Here is a 17918-nt window from a genome sequence, read left to right as displayed (position 1 = left end):
AGCCTATTTTCCAGTGAACGACATCTAATGTGAAACAAAAAAAATGAGAAATGGGAGACAAGGCTCTGGTTAAATAAGTCTGTCCATTCAGCCACCCCAAATCCCCAAAGCAAATCTGTCTCTAAGGATTCCCTAAATCGCCATCCAAGTTCTGGAAACCGCTGATCTAGAAACCCGTGCATTCATAAGCCAAGCTGGGGTGATGAATGGGAGGGGCGACTTTTTGTAAAGGGCCCCAGTAGAGCCACTAAGTCTCCTCAACAGGAGGCAACAGTCTTCAGAGAGACGGGCCTGGCCTCCTGGGACGGGAACGGGAAGCCTGAGAGGAGTCCGCTGAGCCCACTGCCCCGACTCTCTCCTTTAAAACCAGGTGAACACACCTCTCTCATTTTTATGAGTCTGGAATTGAATATCCTATTTGTTTGTGCTACATAAGGAGATTAAGCAAATTTACACCAAACGATTTCCATCTCTTCTGAGTTCCTCTAATTTGGAGGGCTCATGAACCAGGAACCAATCCATTTCAAATAGGGGATGATCCAAGAAAGCGGGAACATAAACTGGTTCCGTGTTGCTTCCAAAGGGCGCAGCTACAATGAATGGATGGAAATCATTCAGAAGTTAACATCAGCCCAGAAGAAGACAGAATGATGTCACAATTGAACTGTCAAAAGTTGAAGTAGAGAAGATTCCGTCACTCAAGGAGTTCAAGCCAAAACTACACTCTGATCTGAAAGGGAGGCAGCACAGAGACCAGAAGGTCAAAGCCAGTGACCCCTCAGACCTCGGCTTCAGCCCCAGGCCACATCATAACCATGTCCTGGGGGGCCGGCTCTCTGCTCTTGCTGAGGTTTAAGCTGTCCCTGAAGCCATATTTTAGGTTCTCTGAAAGGAAACACGTGAGATGAACCTCAGTTAGATGCGACTTCTGGTGCCACTTACTTTGAATATATAATCATCCCCTGCAAAAGCAGATGAGCCAGTAAAATAAAGCCTACCATCTGTCTCTCCACGTTTTCTTTTTCAACAATTATCTGACGAGCTCCGGAGAAAACCTCCTCTGTGCAGCCATGAATCAGACAGGCTGATTTGAAACCATCACCAGAGGGAATAATGTGCCAGAACCAAAGAGCAACTCTAAAGTGAGAAGAAACACAGCAAATAAATTCTAGGATCGCCTTACACACTGGGAACATGATGTTGCCAGTGGTTCATCAGGATTGTGCTGAATACCACAGTAGTTATTAAGCATCTCCATAAGATGAATCTTGATTTAATTGTGTCTGGTTGAGACTCTGCATATTGGTTGTCTGCCCAGGCACGAATTTATTTTGATCAAAATTAGTCTTAATCAGCTTGGCTTGAGTAACGACGTGGCCAAAAATCGCGGCCAGCAGACAGCTTGAGAGGACAGTCAGGAGGGAGGCTGGCCCGCCCCGAAGTCCTGTGCTTGGCGCGCCGTTTCTTCCGCAGGCCGCCTTGTGAGACTCAGAGCTAAGAAGATGCTTTATTCTGAATGTCTGTCAAAAGCAGGCACGATTAGACTCTGACCACTCCAAATCACTGCGGATTACAAGCAAGACTAAAAATGTGCTGGCACGACATTAGTCCTCCAAATGGAGATCACGAGCCACATGTTTATAAGAATGGGTGACAACGAGTTTGTCACTAAAACGTTTCCATTGCAATCAGGCTAATCTTTCTCAGGAATTCCTTCATTTCACATCCAAGTGCCGGCTCTTTTCTCTCCAGAAATAAGACCACACTCTCTCCCTGAAAGCTTGCACAAATGCATCTCACGCGGATGGGGAAACTGGGGCAGGAAGCGTGGGCAAGCAGCACCACGATCCCAGCATGAGCCCCAAAGCATGGTGTCTGCGGCACATCAGTATAAGACCACTGCTCACTGACTCGGTGGACATCAGTCTGAGCAAGCTCCAGGAGACAGTGAAGGACAGGGGAGCGTGGCAAGCTACAGTCCATGGGGTCACAAAGTGGTGGACACAACAGAGCAACTGAACAACAACAATGACCCTAGACATTCACAGAAAGTTTATTCTCAACTTGAACCCAAGTATCCCTGGGGCAGCTAAGGACATAGTCTCAGAAGTAGACAAAATTTTTATTTAAAAAAGTTTTAATTTCTGGTTTCATTCCATAAGTAATTTTAAAATTTCCCCTAAAGCTAGTCTGCATCATCCAGATCAGCTCAAAACCAAATACTAGGTTTCAATCATTCATTTGCCCTCATATTTGTAACACCTTTGATGTCAGATAATAATAACTTTGGTTGTTGCAACATAATTAGGACCAAAAAAGCAGACTTACTATGTAAATGATGCAGTCACCACCAAACCCACAGCATCACGGCTCACCGGCCCATGAAGGGCTTGGCAGTGGTCAAGGACACAAAAGCGGTGGGCGACCTGAGTTACCACAATCGAGGACAGAATCCAGGCTTCCCAGATTCGGGGCATCTGAGAAGCATTAGAGAAGCATTTGGCACATAAACAGAAAAAGTTCTTCAAAGAAGATGCATCATAGTCATAATTCTATTTTTCCGTTAATTATTAATTATTTGTCAGCAAAGGGAGTGAAGATATTATTTGCACTCTTCCCCCAAGGTGTCTTTATTCTACCTGATGAAGGATGGCTTGTGCTGTAAGTGAGGTACATCTAAAACTAGGCAGGCTTTCTTGCCTGAGCCTATAAAACATTCCCTTAATTGCTAAGGGAAGACATGACGTGAAATGCATTCGGACTCTGATGGGTCCTGAGAAATCCTGCACATGTCCCATCGAGGAGTCCAAAGTAAGACCAGAAACTGCAGTTAAGTTTGGGGCAATCAGAGCAGAGAGGACTTGGCCTCCCATTCTTGAAGGAAGGCAGTGAAGTCATCAAGAGCCCATGAGAGAAATGGACACGTGTGGATGAGTTCCCCAGACCTCAAAGTAGCAAAGACGTGGCAGGATAATTCTGTGAGGCTGAGAGAGGCCAGCCACAAGGTAGCCCGAGTTTAGATAACGCCACCACAAAATTTCCCACAGCCAGAAAGGATACAGGAGCGGTAGAACCATCACCGACAGAGCATATCTAAGGACCGCCCAGAACTCAGCTGAGAGAGAGACAGAGATTGACTGGAAAGGGCTTGCAGTCTGGAATGAGGACCCTGCTGGACGTGTGTGGACCAACAAAGGGGCACTGGAGGCCTCAGCTGCCCCACTGTGGACTGAGGGCAGTGCAGACCAGCTGCCCCGCCCAGGACTTGACACCGTGATGAAGTTATTCTCCAATATTAGCAGGGTTTTAAAACTCCAAAATTACCCAGAGTGCCTGCTAATGTACAGCTTTATGGAGCCCGCTCCCAGGGTTCCTGATTCTGCAGGTCTGGGATGGGTACTGAGATCCTGCATTTCTGACAGGTCCTCAGGTCATGCTGATGCGGACTGGGGACCACACTTGGAAAGTCGCTGCTGGGATGTATCCGAGCCCCCTAAGTTACATGACACCCAGATCTAAGCGGGACTCCCAGCAGAAGAGAGCTCACGGTAGGCATATACTTGTGGGAGGAAACTGACATTGCTCATACATCTGCACACCAGAACTAAGATCTGTGTCCATCAGGGAGACACGCGCCAATAGCTTGCTAAGTCTCCACTGGGTTGTTTCCGCCTCCGGAAGGCATCACTTCTTGTTCTATTGCGGCACTGAATAGACTTCTTAGATATACTCAGTAATAACATGTTAGTGACTGATTTCTTCAACCCATAATGAAATCAAGGTCATCATTGTTGGAACCCATGTCCAGAATATTCCGAATAAATTATAGACAGGATAGCAATGATTGTTTTAAAATACTTTATATCAAGTCACCTTCCTGCTCAAAATCCCCGTGGCCCCCAGTGGCTCCTGGGTCACTCAAGTACAGGCTACCCCTCTGTGGCCTGCAAGGCTCTCCAGGGCTCGGCCACCCTGCCCCGCTCCCTGGCCTCCTGGCCCGCACCCCAGCTCACCCCCGCCGAGGGGATACCCTGACCAGCTCCTGTTCCTGGCAAGGCTGGAGGCCGCCCACACCTACGGACCTGCGTGCACGTCCTCACCCACACCCCCCGCCACTCCTTCAGGTCTCTACTCAGACCTCAGCTCCTCAGAGACGCATTCCTCTTTCCGGTCCAATCCCTGGTCAGAGAAGATCCCACGTGCCATGGGGCAACTAAGCCCGTGGGCCACAGCAAGAGGAGCCATTGCAGTGAGAAGCCTGAACACCCCAGCTAGAGAGCAGCCCCCACGTGTGACAATCGGAGGAAGCCTGCACCAGCAATGAAGACCCAGTGCAGCCAGAAATAAGTAAGTAAATTAAAACTATATATATATATGCTGCTGCTGCTAAGTCGCGTCAGTCGTGTCCGACTCTGTGCGACCCCATAGACAGCAGCCCACCAGGCTCCTCCGTCCCTGGGATTCTCCAGGCAAGAATACTGGAGTGGGTTGCCATTTCCTCCTCCAGTGCATGAAAGTGAAAAGGGAAAGTGAAGTCGCTCAGTCGTGTCCGACTCTTTGAGACCTCATGGGCTGCAGCCTACCAGGCTCCTCTGTCCATGTGGTTTCCCAGGCAAGAGTACTGGAGTGGGGTGCCATTGCCTTCTCCATATATATATATATATACATATATATATATATATAAAATAGCAATTTGTTTTTATGAAGTAAATGTGGTTTTGATCATAAAACCTAAAGGCACCATGACAAAAATTAAATGATAGCTCAATCTTTTGAATTTAAACACAAAAATCCAGAATAAAATCTCGGATACTGGATGTGAGCTTAGGGGACCAACCCTACCAAGGGGACTGCGTCCAGTCAGGGGGCCAAGGCATCCCCAGAAGGTACAGCCAATAAGACATTACAACAGAAACAGCACAGGCCTTCCCCAAATCCAGAGGCTCGGTGCAGACACCAGGTGCCGTGCAGGGCTGGGGTCACAGGACCACAGGGTCCCCGCACCGTGGGGCCTGCCTGCTGCTGGACTAGAGTCCTTTCAGGAGCCTTCTCTATCTTTCTATTGATGTATGTGCTGAGTTGCTTCAGTCACGTCCAACTGTTTGTGGACAGGAGCCCACCAGGCTCCTCTGTCCATGGGATTCTCCTGGCAAGAATCCTGGAGTGGGGTGCCATGCCCTCCTCCAGGGATCTTCCTGACCCAGGGATTGAACCTGCGTCTCTTACGTCTAGCTTCAGCAGGCCTTACCTAGCTGGCAAACACTCTGTGAACAGCCCTATCCTGCTACTAGTCTCCTGACTTAGATAAATCGTTGACACAGACTCACTGCACATTTAGAGGAAAGTCATGTTTCCAACTTCTTAAAACATAACATGTGGGACTTCCCTGGCGGTCCAGTGGCTGTGATCCCTGTGCTCCCAAGGCAGGGGGCCCAGGTTCGATCCCTGGTTGGGAAACTAAGATCCCACATGCCACAACTAAGACCTGGCACAGCCAAATAAATAAATATTAAAAAAAAAAAAAAAGAAAGAAAAAACATTACATTGTTTACACATTCAATAAATAATGACATATATCACACCCAATTACAATTGTGGTAAGGGTTATGAAAGAAACAGGGGTGGGAGGACTTATCTTGGACGGAGGGTCTCTGGAGGAAATGCTGTTTTAACGGGACCCTGGAGGCCGGCTGCACTTACAGGAGGCACCGGGGCGGGAAGAGCAGCCGCTGGGTGGTTCTCCCTAGGGTAACCTGCTGACTGCATCCAGAGGTTCCCGAAGTCACAGAGCAAGGTGACCAAAAATTACTCTCTACGATTGCTAGGCAGAGCTACCTCTTAGTTCCACACCAATGCAATTTTCAAAATAAACATAATAAACAATAATGGTAATTATATCTAATGTTGACTCAGAATGCATCACAGGGCTCCAAGTCTGGAATTAATCACTTGATGTGTGTTATCTTCAGTCCTCAGGACAACCCCACAAGGTGGTCACTATTGTTATCTCCACCGTACAGATGACCGAACCGAGGCCCCGCGAGGGGAGTTATACGCCCCAGGATGCACACCAAGCCTGAGCTCCTCGCTGTCCCACCTCTCCCGAGGATCTATCCCTTCAAGTCTGTGCTCCTGCATAGTGGGGAAGGAGGACATTATTCTCATGTTTCAGCATCACGGCAAGAAAGGGACAGGCAGGTGACGCCTAGGAAGGGCACTGTGGCTCAGGGGTTTCTTTGCTGGCCAGCTCATGTTCTGGAGCTTCCTGCTGCACCAGTTTGGAAGTAAAAAGCAGAGTTTGCTAAGAGTGGCTTTTCAACAAGCAGAGTGAGTGTCTTGTTGAAAACCTGTTTACTCCATGCCTCTGCTTTTATTCCCCAATATGGCCCCCACTGCTGTTTTCTCTTGCCTGTAAGCCCTGAACTATTATCCAGAAGCTTTTAGCCCAAATGAGTAGGCAAAAAGCCTTCTCCGCCATTTACCTTACAACTGGCTTTGAGTTTCTCTTAAGTGTTTGTCTGACTGTTTAGTCAAGGACTGAGAGTCCATTGTGAACAGAGTCCACTTGCCTTGATCGCGTGTAAGCGTTCCCGAGTTCACTGCTTGGTTTTTGTTCCCTTTCTTTTCCCATCGGTACTTCCTGCTTCTAACCTGAGAATTATATAAAAATGTAATTATCTGGTCACCTTTCTTCATCTTATATTCAAGGAGAATACGTGTGTCTTTTAGTGACCCAGAGGTATATTAGATGCTGTCCTGGGTCCCTGTGGCTTGGAATCTAATACAAGTCATGGCCCTTAGTGACTTTTTAAAAATCTTAAATAGACCACAAAAAAAATCACAAAATCACAAAATCTCTGAACTAAAGGCCCCTTAGAGACCATCTAGTCCAACGTCTATATTTTATGCAGTGGAAAAGAAAGACTGGTAAGGTTCCTGTGCTAAGACCTCACCTGAGTATGTAATATTTACTTTGGATTATATATTTTGCCTTCCCAAGTATACACTCTTTGAGAGCAAAGACCCCTGAAAAACATTTTTCATACATCATCTGTAACACGTGATATATTGATCCCGATAGAAGAGAGTAGCATTGACTCCACTTCCAAGATGAGCAAACTGAGGTCCAGAGAGAATACTTTTTCCAAGATTACATTTCTAGCTGGGAAATGGCAGATCTGAAATTCAGACCAACCCACTCTGAATCAAGGCCCTTCCCTTACCCCATGATAATGTCTCAAACCCTGGTGACTCAGACAGTAAAGAATCTTCCTGCGATGCATGAGAGCCAGGTTTGATCCCCGGGTTGAGAAGATCCCCTGAAGAAGGAAATGACACCCCATGCCAGTGCTCTTGCCTGGAGAATCCCATGGACAGAGGAGCCTGGCCGGCTACAGTTCATGGGGTCACAAAAGAGTTGGACTTGACTGAATGACAGAGAGAGAATGCATATTACCTTGCATTAATGATGAAAAATAAATGAGATAAAATCAATAACATTTCTAAAATATTGAGTACCTCATAGATGCCAGTCACCACTCGAAACACTGAGGCTAAAGCCAGGAACAAAACAGACAAAAATCTCTGTTCTTATTCCTGAAGGCGAAGACAGTCAATGAGAGGATAAATGGGTGAAACACGCGGTCTGTCAAGTGAAAGGGAGCACTAGCAAGAAAATGAGCTCAGGAGACGGGAAGGGCTGTGCCCAGGACAGAGCACAGGGCCCGGCTTTAGAGATGATGGCCCGGGTCAGCCTCATCGAGAAACCGGCCCTTGAGCGAAGATCTGAGAGGTGAGAGAAGAAGGCAGGTGAGCATCGAGGGAGAGCCATCCAGAAAGCGGAAACAGGAAGTGGAAAGACCCTAAAGTGAGAGCATGCTGAATGGTCCAAAGAATAACAAGGAGGCCAGCGAGGTGCACGCAGGGTGAGCCGGGGAGGGGGTGATGCCACGAGGGCAGAGAAGTCACAGGAGAGCACAGTGGCCGGCCAGTGCAGAGCGGGCGGCCCTTCAAAAGGACACGTGCTGCTGGAGGGCTTTGTGCAGAGGAATGTTATGGCTTGACTTATGTTTTTGTCTTAAATTCTATTTTATTTATTTGGCTATGTTGGGTCTTAGTTGTAGCATGTGGGGTCAAGCTTGCTGACCAGGGATGGAACCTGGGTCCTCTGCACTGGGAATGAAGAGTTTTAGCCACTGGACCACCAGGGAAGTTCCTGACTTATGTTTTAAAGGCTCGCTCTGGTTGCTATACTGAGATGAGACTACAGGGAGGAAAGGGTAGAAGCAGGGAGATGTGTCAGGAGACTATTACGAGAGAGAGAGGCTGGCGGCTTGGGCCAGGATAATAGCAGGGCATGGAGGGGAGAAAGTGGCCAAATTTTGCATAGATCCTATTTTATTATTAAAATTTTCAAACACTGTGAAAGCAGGGAGAGTGATGCAGAAAACTCCCATAAATCCATCACTCAGATTCAGTAATTTTCTAGATTTGGCCACCTTTGCTTAGTCCAATTTTTTTTCTGAAGTGTTTTAAAGTGAAATGTATACATCATATTGTTTCAGTCACTTCACTGCCACATATTCCATGCAATACACATATTTTTTAAAATATGGATACTTCAGGGATGTGGCCAAGACAGTGGAGTAGATAGACCCTGAGCTCATCTCCACAGGCACCAAAATCCCAACTGTCGATGGTGCAGCTACGGTGAGAAAGCACAGAACGTTACCAGCAGAACAGATCTTCTAGAGCTAAAGGTATAAAGAAGGAAAAATACCAAGATGGGAGGAGGGGCGGAGTCATGGTATAGTCTAGACCCACACTCCCAGTGCGTGATTCACAAGTGGGAGAATAATTGCAGAAGTTCACCCCAAGGAGTGAGGGGTCCAAGCCCCACGTGCTCCCCAGCCAGGGGTCCTACACCAGGAAGACAAGTTCCCAAAACTCTTGGCTTTGAAGGCCAGGGGGGCTTACTTCTGGGAAAACCAGAGGGCTGTGGGGAATGGAGACTTCACTCTTAAGGGAGACACAGAACCTCACCCACTCCAGGATCCAGGGAAGAAGTAGTAATTTGAAAGGAGCCTGAGTCGGAGCCACCTGATGGTCCTGGAGAGCCTCCTGGAGAGGCAGGAGGTAACTAGAGCTCACCCTGGGGACACAGACATTAGCAGCGGACAATTAGAGAAGCTGGTTCTACCTTAAAGACACTGATGCCGACTTCACAGGTGAATTCTATCAAACACTGAGAGAAGAGTTAACCCCTGTACGTCTCAAACTATTTCAAAATATTGCAGAAGAAGGAATGCTTCCTAACTTATTCTATGAGGCCAGCATTACCCAGATACCCAAACCAGACAAAGATACCACAAAAAAAAGAGAATTACAGTCTAATATCACTGATAAACACAGAGGCAAAAATCTTCAATAAAGTACTAGCAAACCAAATCCAACAATACATGAAAAGGTTCATATACCATGGTCAAGTGAAATTTATCCCAGGGACACAAGGATGGCTCAATATTTACAAATCAATAAAGGTGATAACACCATATTAACAAATTGAAAAATAAATATCATATGATCATCTCAATAGACACAGAAAAGTTTTTTTAATAAAATTTAACATGCATTTATGATAAAAAAAAAAATTAACTCTTCAGAAAGTGGGCATGAAAGGAACACACTTCAACATAATAAAGGCCGTATGTGAAAAGTCCACAGCTAACATCATACTCAACAGTGAAAAGCTGAAAACAAGATCAGGAAAAAGACAAGGTAGCCCATTCTCATCATGTTATTCAACAGCACACTCTCACCACTTTTATTCAATATAGTACTGGAAATCCAAGCCACAGCAATCAGACAAGAAAAGGAAGTAAAACAAATTCAAATTGCAAAAGAAGCAAAAATGTCACTGTTTGCAGATGATGTGATAGTATATATAGAAGATCCAAAATATGCCAGTAAAAAAACTACTAGAACTCATCAATAACTTTGGTAAAATTGCAAGATACAAAATTAATGTACAAAATCTATTGTGCTTCTATATGCTAACAATGAACTATCAGAAAGAGAATAATCTTATTCACGATCATATCAAGAAGAATAAAATATCTAGGATCAATCTAACCAAGGAGGTAAACAATCTGTTCTTTGAAAACTATAAGACACTAATGAAAGAAATTGAAGATGACACAAACAGCCAGCAAGATATATCATGTTCATGGATTGGAGGATATTATTACAATAACCATACTATCCAAGGAAATCTACAGATTCAATGCAATTCCTATCAAAATACCAATGGCATTCTTCACAGAACCGGAACAAACAATTCTAAAACTTGTATGGAAAAATAAAAGACCCCAAATAGTCAAAACAATTTTGAGAAAGAACAAAGCTGGAGGTATCATGCTCCCTGATTTCAGGCTATATTACAAAGCTATAGTAATCAAAACAGTACATTACTGGCACAAAAAGAGACGCAGAGATCATTGAATAGGCAGCCCAGAAATAAACTCATGTACTTATGGGCAATTAATCTATGACAAAGGAGGAAGAATATACAGTGGGAAAAGACAGCCTCTTCAATAAGTGGTGTTGGGAAAACTGGACAGCTACATACAAAAGAAAAAACTGGACTACTCTCTCACACTACGCACAAAAATAAACTCAGATGGATTAAAAACTTAAACATAAGAGCTGAAACCATAAAACTCCTAGAAGAAAAGCAGTAAAGATCTTTGACATCAGTCTCAGTAATATTTTGAGGTATATGTATCCTCAGGCAAAGAAAACAAAAGCAAATAAGCAAATAGGACTACTTCAAACTTAAAAACTCTTGCACAGTGAAGGAAACTATCAACAAGCAAAACAGTCACCTAGTGAATGGGAGAAAACACTTGCAAACAACTTATCCAATAAAGGGTCCATATCCAAAACACACAAAAACTCATAGAATTCAATATAAAAAACCCAAACAATCCAATTTAAAAATGGGCAGATGATCTGAGTGGATATTTTTCCAGAGAAGACATGCAGATAGCCAATAAGCACATGAAGAGATTCTCAAAATCACTAATCATCAGGAAAATGCAAACCAAAACCACAGTGGAATATCACCTCACATTTGTCAGAATGGGCTGTCATCAAAAAGACAACAAATCCCAGTTGTCTTAAAAATCCCCTTTACAGTTGGTTTGTTGGAATCATGGTGCAAACAAGTTCATACATGGCTCTTAGTTATGTCTGTTGAGTTTCCTTTAATCCACAAGAAACACACACCCACAGGCACACTCGTTCTCACACTCACCCTTTCTCCCTTTGGTTTTTCCCTGTGATCTGCAGAAACCACAGAGCAGTTCCGTCAAATGTCCCAAATCTCAAATATGTCCATTCGTTCCCCTGTCGTGTCATGAATTTGTTCCCCTTTCAGCCATATTTTCTGTAATTGAATGCAACTCTAGGAGTTAGATTGGTTAGATTCAGTTTCCTGTTTTTCATCACGAATATTTCACAGATGAACTGTATTTCCTAAAGCATTACATCAGGAGGTGCCCAAAGTCTGGTGATTCAGAGAGTTACCGTTCCCCATGCCCATGGTTAGCAAGCAGTAAAGGGGGCATTTAAAGCCACGCAAACTGACCTCAATGGCCAGACTCTAGTCACTGTGGCACTGCTTCCACACTGATTATGAAGGGGTAGAGAGACCTGGATTAAGTGTCAGCGAGCCTTGGCATCTACACTTCGCATCTATACTTTTCAACATATAAACACTTAGGGAACTCTCTGGACCAAGATTCCTGTCTGCACAATGGTTACAAAAACAACTCGTCTTGGAACAATGAATGAACAGTCATTCATTGTTGAACTATAGACTATGAAGAACTGATTCAGTAAGAGTCCACTTAACTTTAAAATGAGCTTTAACTAGTCTATATTTTCCTGTGCAAAATCAATTTTCAGTTCAGTTCAGTTGCTTCATGTCTGACTCTTTGCGACGCCATGGACTGCAGCATGCCAAAAATTGATTTAAATCAATTTTATATCTCTGTTATTAATATTCTATCCTAAATCTCTTTGAATATAGATGTGGGAACCTTCAGGGAAATTATTTTGCTTTTCTTGAGGTCAAAATGGAAGTAGGAATAAAGTTCTCAGTAAAATTATTTTGTCTCTTAGGATAATACAGAAAATATTCCAGAATTTATAGGATTCCCAGTGTGGCTTCAAGATCATGCTCGATCAGTCCCACACCTACAGGAAGCCCACCCTACAGAAAGCTGGGCAAATTTGAGGAAGAAAAAATTTCTCTGACATAAAAGCAAACTCCAGATGTGCACAGCAGGTTGAGAAATTGTGAGTTAAAAGTTTGAATATTTTGGAGTCAGTTATCTTAGAAAAACACTTAGATGGAAGGCCTTAACTGTAACTTCTCGTAACAGAATTAAGCTTAGCCAAACAGAAACCCAAGTATCTGACAGTGGATCTTAGTCTGCATTATTTCCTTTATTTCTTCCCCAACTTCTGCTTATCCAGTAAAAAATGAGCAGCTATAAAATAAATCTTAAAAGTAAAATAAAATAAAGGTTAGTCTTTCATGGTCCTCAGGATGGAACACAGAAATGTGTGGGCTGGCTCTGGCCCGAGTACAATTGAGAAATGGGTTTACTAATCCCTAAATCTTACTTTTGTCTGCTTATATAATTTTGCTTTATTAATAGATGTTGTCTTAACCTGGGTTATCCCAGAGGCAGAATCCAAGCCAGGGATTTGTGTGTATGTTATATATTAAGGATATTCTCTCAGGAGAAACATGTAAGAGAGTGGGGAAAACAAGCTGCCCACAATCTCACAAAAGTGGGAAGATAAAAACTGGAATTCATGACTATTGAGTAAACATTCCCAGATTTAATTAGAACCTTTAAAGGATTACACCCTAAAAGTAAAATGGAACTTAAACCGATGAGGCCTTTACAAACACTGAAATCCAACCTCAAATCAACTAATGATGGAAAGCAATGTACCCTATTTTAACTATCTGGCAAAAACTGGGGGGAAAAAACCTTTTGACAAAGATATCATCATTCAAGCAGCTATAATTCTTCATACATAATGTCGACAATTAGTCAAAATTTTAATGTATGCCAACAGACAAGCCCAAGAGAAAAAAATAGATAATAGAAACAGGCCAACAGATGACCCAGATATCAGTTATCAGACATGGGCTCTGAAATAAAAATAGAGTAGGAGACATCTGTTCTGCTCCATCCACTCTTGAATCCTGCATTCCAAAGAAATACTTTAAACACTTTCAACCCTTCTAACACTGACTCCCACTTTCTCACATGACATGCTCACGTTGCTATCTCTGAATTCATACATTTCAGTTATTATTGATCGACCTATTATAATTGATATGACTGTAGGTCTCTTTGCACTTTCTTGTCTTGCAAATCTCTCTCACATACCTCATTCTTTCCCCTCCTCTTATAGAACACAGTTACAACCAATATATACTTAAGCCAACATTCAGGGTTCATTTTATTAAGGTTATATGAATACTGATTTCTACTGAGCCAATTACTGTACAATAGTTCCTTTCATGTACAAGTTACAGTTTTCCAGCAGTTAATAATTGACTCATTTTTACCTAACATTGATTCTGATAGGTAGTGAAAGTGAAAGTCGCTCAGTCGTGTCCAACTCTTTGCAACCCCATGGACTATACAGTCTGTGGAATTCTCAAGGCCAGAATACTGGAGTGGGTAGCCTTTCCCTTCTCGAGGTGATCTTCCCAATCCAGGGATCAAACCCAGGTCCCCTGCATTGCAGGCGGATTCTTTACCAGCTGAGCCACAAGGGAAGCCCTCTGATAGGTAAAAACTATACAAAAAAGATCTTAATGACCCAGAAAACCATGAAGGTGTCGTCACTCACCTCGAGCCAGACATCTTGGAGTGCAAAATCAAATGGGCCTTAGGAAGCATCACTACGAACAAAGCTAGTGGAGATGATGGAATTTCAGCTGAGCTGTTTCAAATCCTAAAAGTGCTGCACTCAATATGCCACCAAATTTGGAAAACTCAACAAAGGCCACAGGACTGGAAAAGGTCAGTTTTCATTTCAATCCCAAAGAAGGGCAATGCAAAGAATGTTGATACTACAGCATGACTACACCCATTTCACATCCTAGAAAAGTGATGCTCAAAATTGTCCAGGAGAGGCTTCAACAGTACGTGAACAGAGAACTGCCAGATGTTCAAGCTGGATTTAGAAAAGGCAGGGGAACCAGAGATCAGATTGCCAAAATCTGTTGGATCATAGAACAAGCATGAGAATACCAGAAAAACATCTACTTCTGCTTCATTGACTACGCTAAATGAAGTCTTTGACTGTGTGGATCACAGCAAACTGTGGGAAATTCTTAAAGAGACGGGAATATCAGGCCACCGTACCTGCCTCCTGCAAAACCTGTGTGCAGGTCAAGAAGCAACAGTTAGAACCAGATAAGGAACAATGGACTGGTTCCAAATTGGGAAACAAGTACGTTGAGGCTGTATATTGTCACCATACTTATTTAACTTATATGCAGAGTACATCATGATAAATCCCACACTGGTTGAAGCACAAGCTGGAATCAAAGCTGCTGGGAGAAATATCAATAAATTCAGATATGCAGATGACCCCACCCTTATAGCAGAAAGTTAAGGGGAACTAAACAGCCTCTTGATGAAAGTGAAAGAGGAGAGTGAAAAAGCTGGCTTAAAATTCAACATTCAAAAAACTAAGATCATGGCATCCAGTCCCATCACTTCATGGCAAATAGATGGGGAAACAATGGAAACAGTTGACAGACTTTACTTTTGGGGGCTCCAAAATCACTGCAAATGGTGACTGCAGCCATGAAATTAAAAGACACTTGCTCCTTGGAAGAAAAGCTATGACAAACCTAGATAGCATATGAAAAAGCAGAGACATTACTTTCCGACAAAAGTCCATCTAGTCAAAGCTATGTTTTCCAGTAGTCGTGTATGGATGTGAGAGTAGGACCATAAAGAAAGCTGAGTGCCAAAGAATGGATGCTTTTGAGCTGTGGTGTTGGAGAAGACTCTTGAGAGTCCCTTGGACTGCAAGGAGATCAAACCAGTCAATTTTAAAGGAAATCAACCCTGAATATTCATTGAAGGGACTGATGCTGAAGCTGAAACTCCAATACTTTGGCTGCCTGACGAGAAGAACTGACTCATTGGAAAAGACCCTGATGCTGGGAAAGATTGAAGGCAGGAGGAAAAGGGAATGACAGAAGATGAGATGGCTGTCTGGCATCACTGATTCATTGGACATGAATTTGAGCAAGCTCTGGGAGACAAAGGACAGGGAAGCCTAGCATGCTACAGTCCATGGAGTCACAGAGTTGGTCAAGACTGAGCAACTAAACAACAACAACAAATTACTGATTCTCCTTTAAACGCCCCAATTTTTTAAAACCTCTATCAATACTATTTTCAACATAGTCAAGATGCATATGGTTAACCATCAGGTGCATTTAATTTGCTCTAGAAACTTCCTGTCTAAAGTCTTCCATATCCCCCTGTTCAAAGTGTGCTGATTGATTTCTAAGACTACTGATAGCTATCATCTCAAAACCTCATAAATTATAAAACTAGAAAATCCTTTATTTATCTCCTATACTGATCCCCGCATTTCCCGGATCCATGTCTTGGTCTACTCCTTTGTTTTGGCATACCGCCTAAGAAACTCATTAGAAATAAAATGCCTAAGAGTCTGCATGCTCTGTGCCCCTCTCAGCCTGGGTCCTTCATGACCAGGCAGGCCCCCAGACACTCTGTGCTTCTATCTGTCTGTCCGCATGCGCACTTGGCAGAGCTCACACTGCACGGGCCAATGACCCGTGTACACCTTTGCTGCAGGGTCCTCCCCTATAATCATCACATCGTTTCATGTTTGTTCACCTCAAAGGAGTCACCATAACCTCCCCCAGTATCACACAGGATTCTAGCTTTATCTCGGGCTACTTGAGTCATACAGCCCAGATTCCATCTCAGAACAATGGGACAGAGCACCTCCCCACCTCAGGGCAATGGCCCACATCCTCAAATGAACGCGCTTGTTTCCAGCAGGCTGACAGGTTACCCAAACTTCATGTGCTAACGTTCTAGATGTGGTAGATTTATCCAGTTGCCTAGAACATCTGCAGTGACTGAGCTTGGGGACAAAGTTTGAGCCTTTCAAACACTGTGCAACTTAACAGAGACGGTAAACCTTTGGGGACGACAGCTATACAACTGTCTTTGGAGACAGTCCCTTGCTAGCTGGGCAACCTAGGACAGATTACTTAACCTCCCTGAACCTAGATTTCCTACCTGAAAAACGTGAGTAAAAACAGTGCCTACCTCGTGGGGTTTTTATGAGGACTAAGTCAGCTATTATTTATTTGATGTCTGGATTTTACGTGTGACATTTTTTAATGGCCACAAATGCCTTCCCCTGTTCGCTGTCAAGAGGTGAAGTACATGTCTTCTGCCTCTGAGTCTGAGTGGACTTGTGACCGCTTTGACCAGTAGAGTGCAACGGAAGGGCTCTCTGCGGCTGGGTCAGGAAAGCCATATAGGTTCTGCCTGGCTCTCTTGGGACCCTGGCTCTTGGAAAAGTCAGCTCCCATGTAGGGAGTCTGACTGATCCAGCTCAGCATGATGGAGACTCCACAGAAAGATGCTTCAGAGAACGAGCCCCGCGAAGCTCCCAGCAGTCAGCCAGCAAACTGTCCACCACGTGGGGGAGCCTAGTAAAGCCTTCAGACGACAAGCATCTGACTGCAACCCACACAGGAGCCACCCAGCTGACCCCTTCCAGATTCCTGACCCACAGGCAGCGGTGAACTGAGACAGTTTATGGGGTGACGTGTTATGCAGTTTACGACACAGCAACAGCCACCAGGACAGTGAGCAGCAGGCAATGGCAGTAAACGCTAACACTGATGCTGCTCGCGGTCACTAAAGCGCTGGAATGGAGCCTCCTGCTCTCCACAGTGTGAAGGCCCTGGGGTGTCCCGGTTCAACCCTCGGGCCGCACTGAAGAGTTCCCCCTCTTCAGAGCCTGGTTTCTTTCAATTCTCTGCTAGATTGCCTGTCTAACTTCTAGCTCAAGAAAGTCTGAATAAACTTTAGATAAACACTTAAAATTATTTCCTGGAAGCTCAGCAAACTGAACATGTGAATCCTCCTAGGCTGCACAATTGAAAACAAGTTATATAATTTCTGTTTTTCAGGCGGAAAGGGCTGCGTGATACGCAGAACACTGGGACTGCTGCCTGTCGTCTGGAATCACATTTTAAGTAAATAGATGAAGTGCACAGAAACGTGAATGATGAAACGGTAGGAACAGAAATTAAAGAGCAATGGGAACGACAGGCACTATTTCTGTCTCTCACTGAGAATTCCTAACGACTTAGCTTAGGTGTTTATTTCTTGGGGAGTGGGTTATATTTAACGCCATTGACTGTGATGCCTCCATGACACCTATTATTTCCAAATGCCTGCAACATACTTCTCAGACCTCAACACCACTGCAGGGTCAAGGTTCACACCAAATGTGCCTGCTTTCCCTTCAGCTATTTTAAATGTTCCATCAGCTATCTCAGTTTTTTCTGGAATTCCTTCTTTGATGAGGAAGTTATTTTCTTCAAGAACTGTAATTTTTTAAGCTTGGCTTTTTTCTTCCTTGCTGCTTTCTTCACTACCAACATTTTCCAGTCCATCCATTTAGGATGGTATCATCTGGGATAGCATTACAGTCTTCGTGAAGATGGATAATAAACAGAGATCAGATCTGAACCGTACAAATACCATATTCGTGGCCATGCCTTACCCTCCTCCTCCACACGCTCAGGATGT

General features: G+C 44.0%; 1 long non-coding RNA gene across 1 annotated transcript; it reads left to right on the top strand.

The window, feature by feature from the left end:
* The first annotated feature begins 679 nt into the window (after positions 1 to 679).
* On the top strand, positions 680 to 17441 carry LOC145517830 (uncharacterized). Its single transcript, XR_014062364.1, has 2 exons — positions 680 to 4347; positions 17294 to 17441. It is a non-coding gene; the product is annotated as an uncharacterized LOC145517830 (long non-coding RNA).
* The last annotated feature ends 477 nt before the right edge of the window (positions 17442 to 17918 follow it).

The sequence above is a fragment of the Giraffa tippelskirchi genome, chromosome 8 (genome assembly GCF_054371585.1).
Source record: "Giraffa tippelskirchi isolate mGirTip1 chromosome 8, T2T-mGirTip1v1.2.pri, whole genome shotgun sequence".
Taxonomy (NCBI): domain Eukaryota; kingdom Metazoa; phylum Chordata; class Mammalia; order Artiodactyla; family Giraffidae; genus Giraffa; species Giraffa tippelskirchi.
Note: the sequence above shows the minus strand (reverse complement) of the source record. Positions and strands in the feature narration are given on the sequence as shown.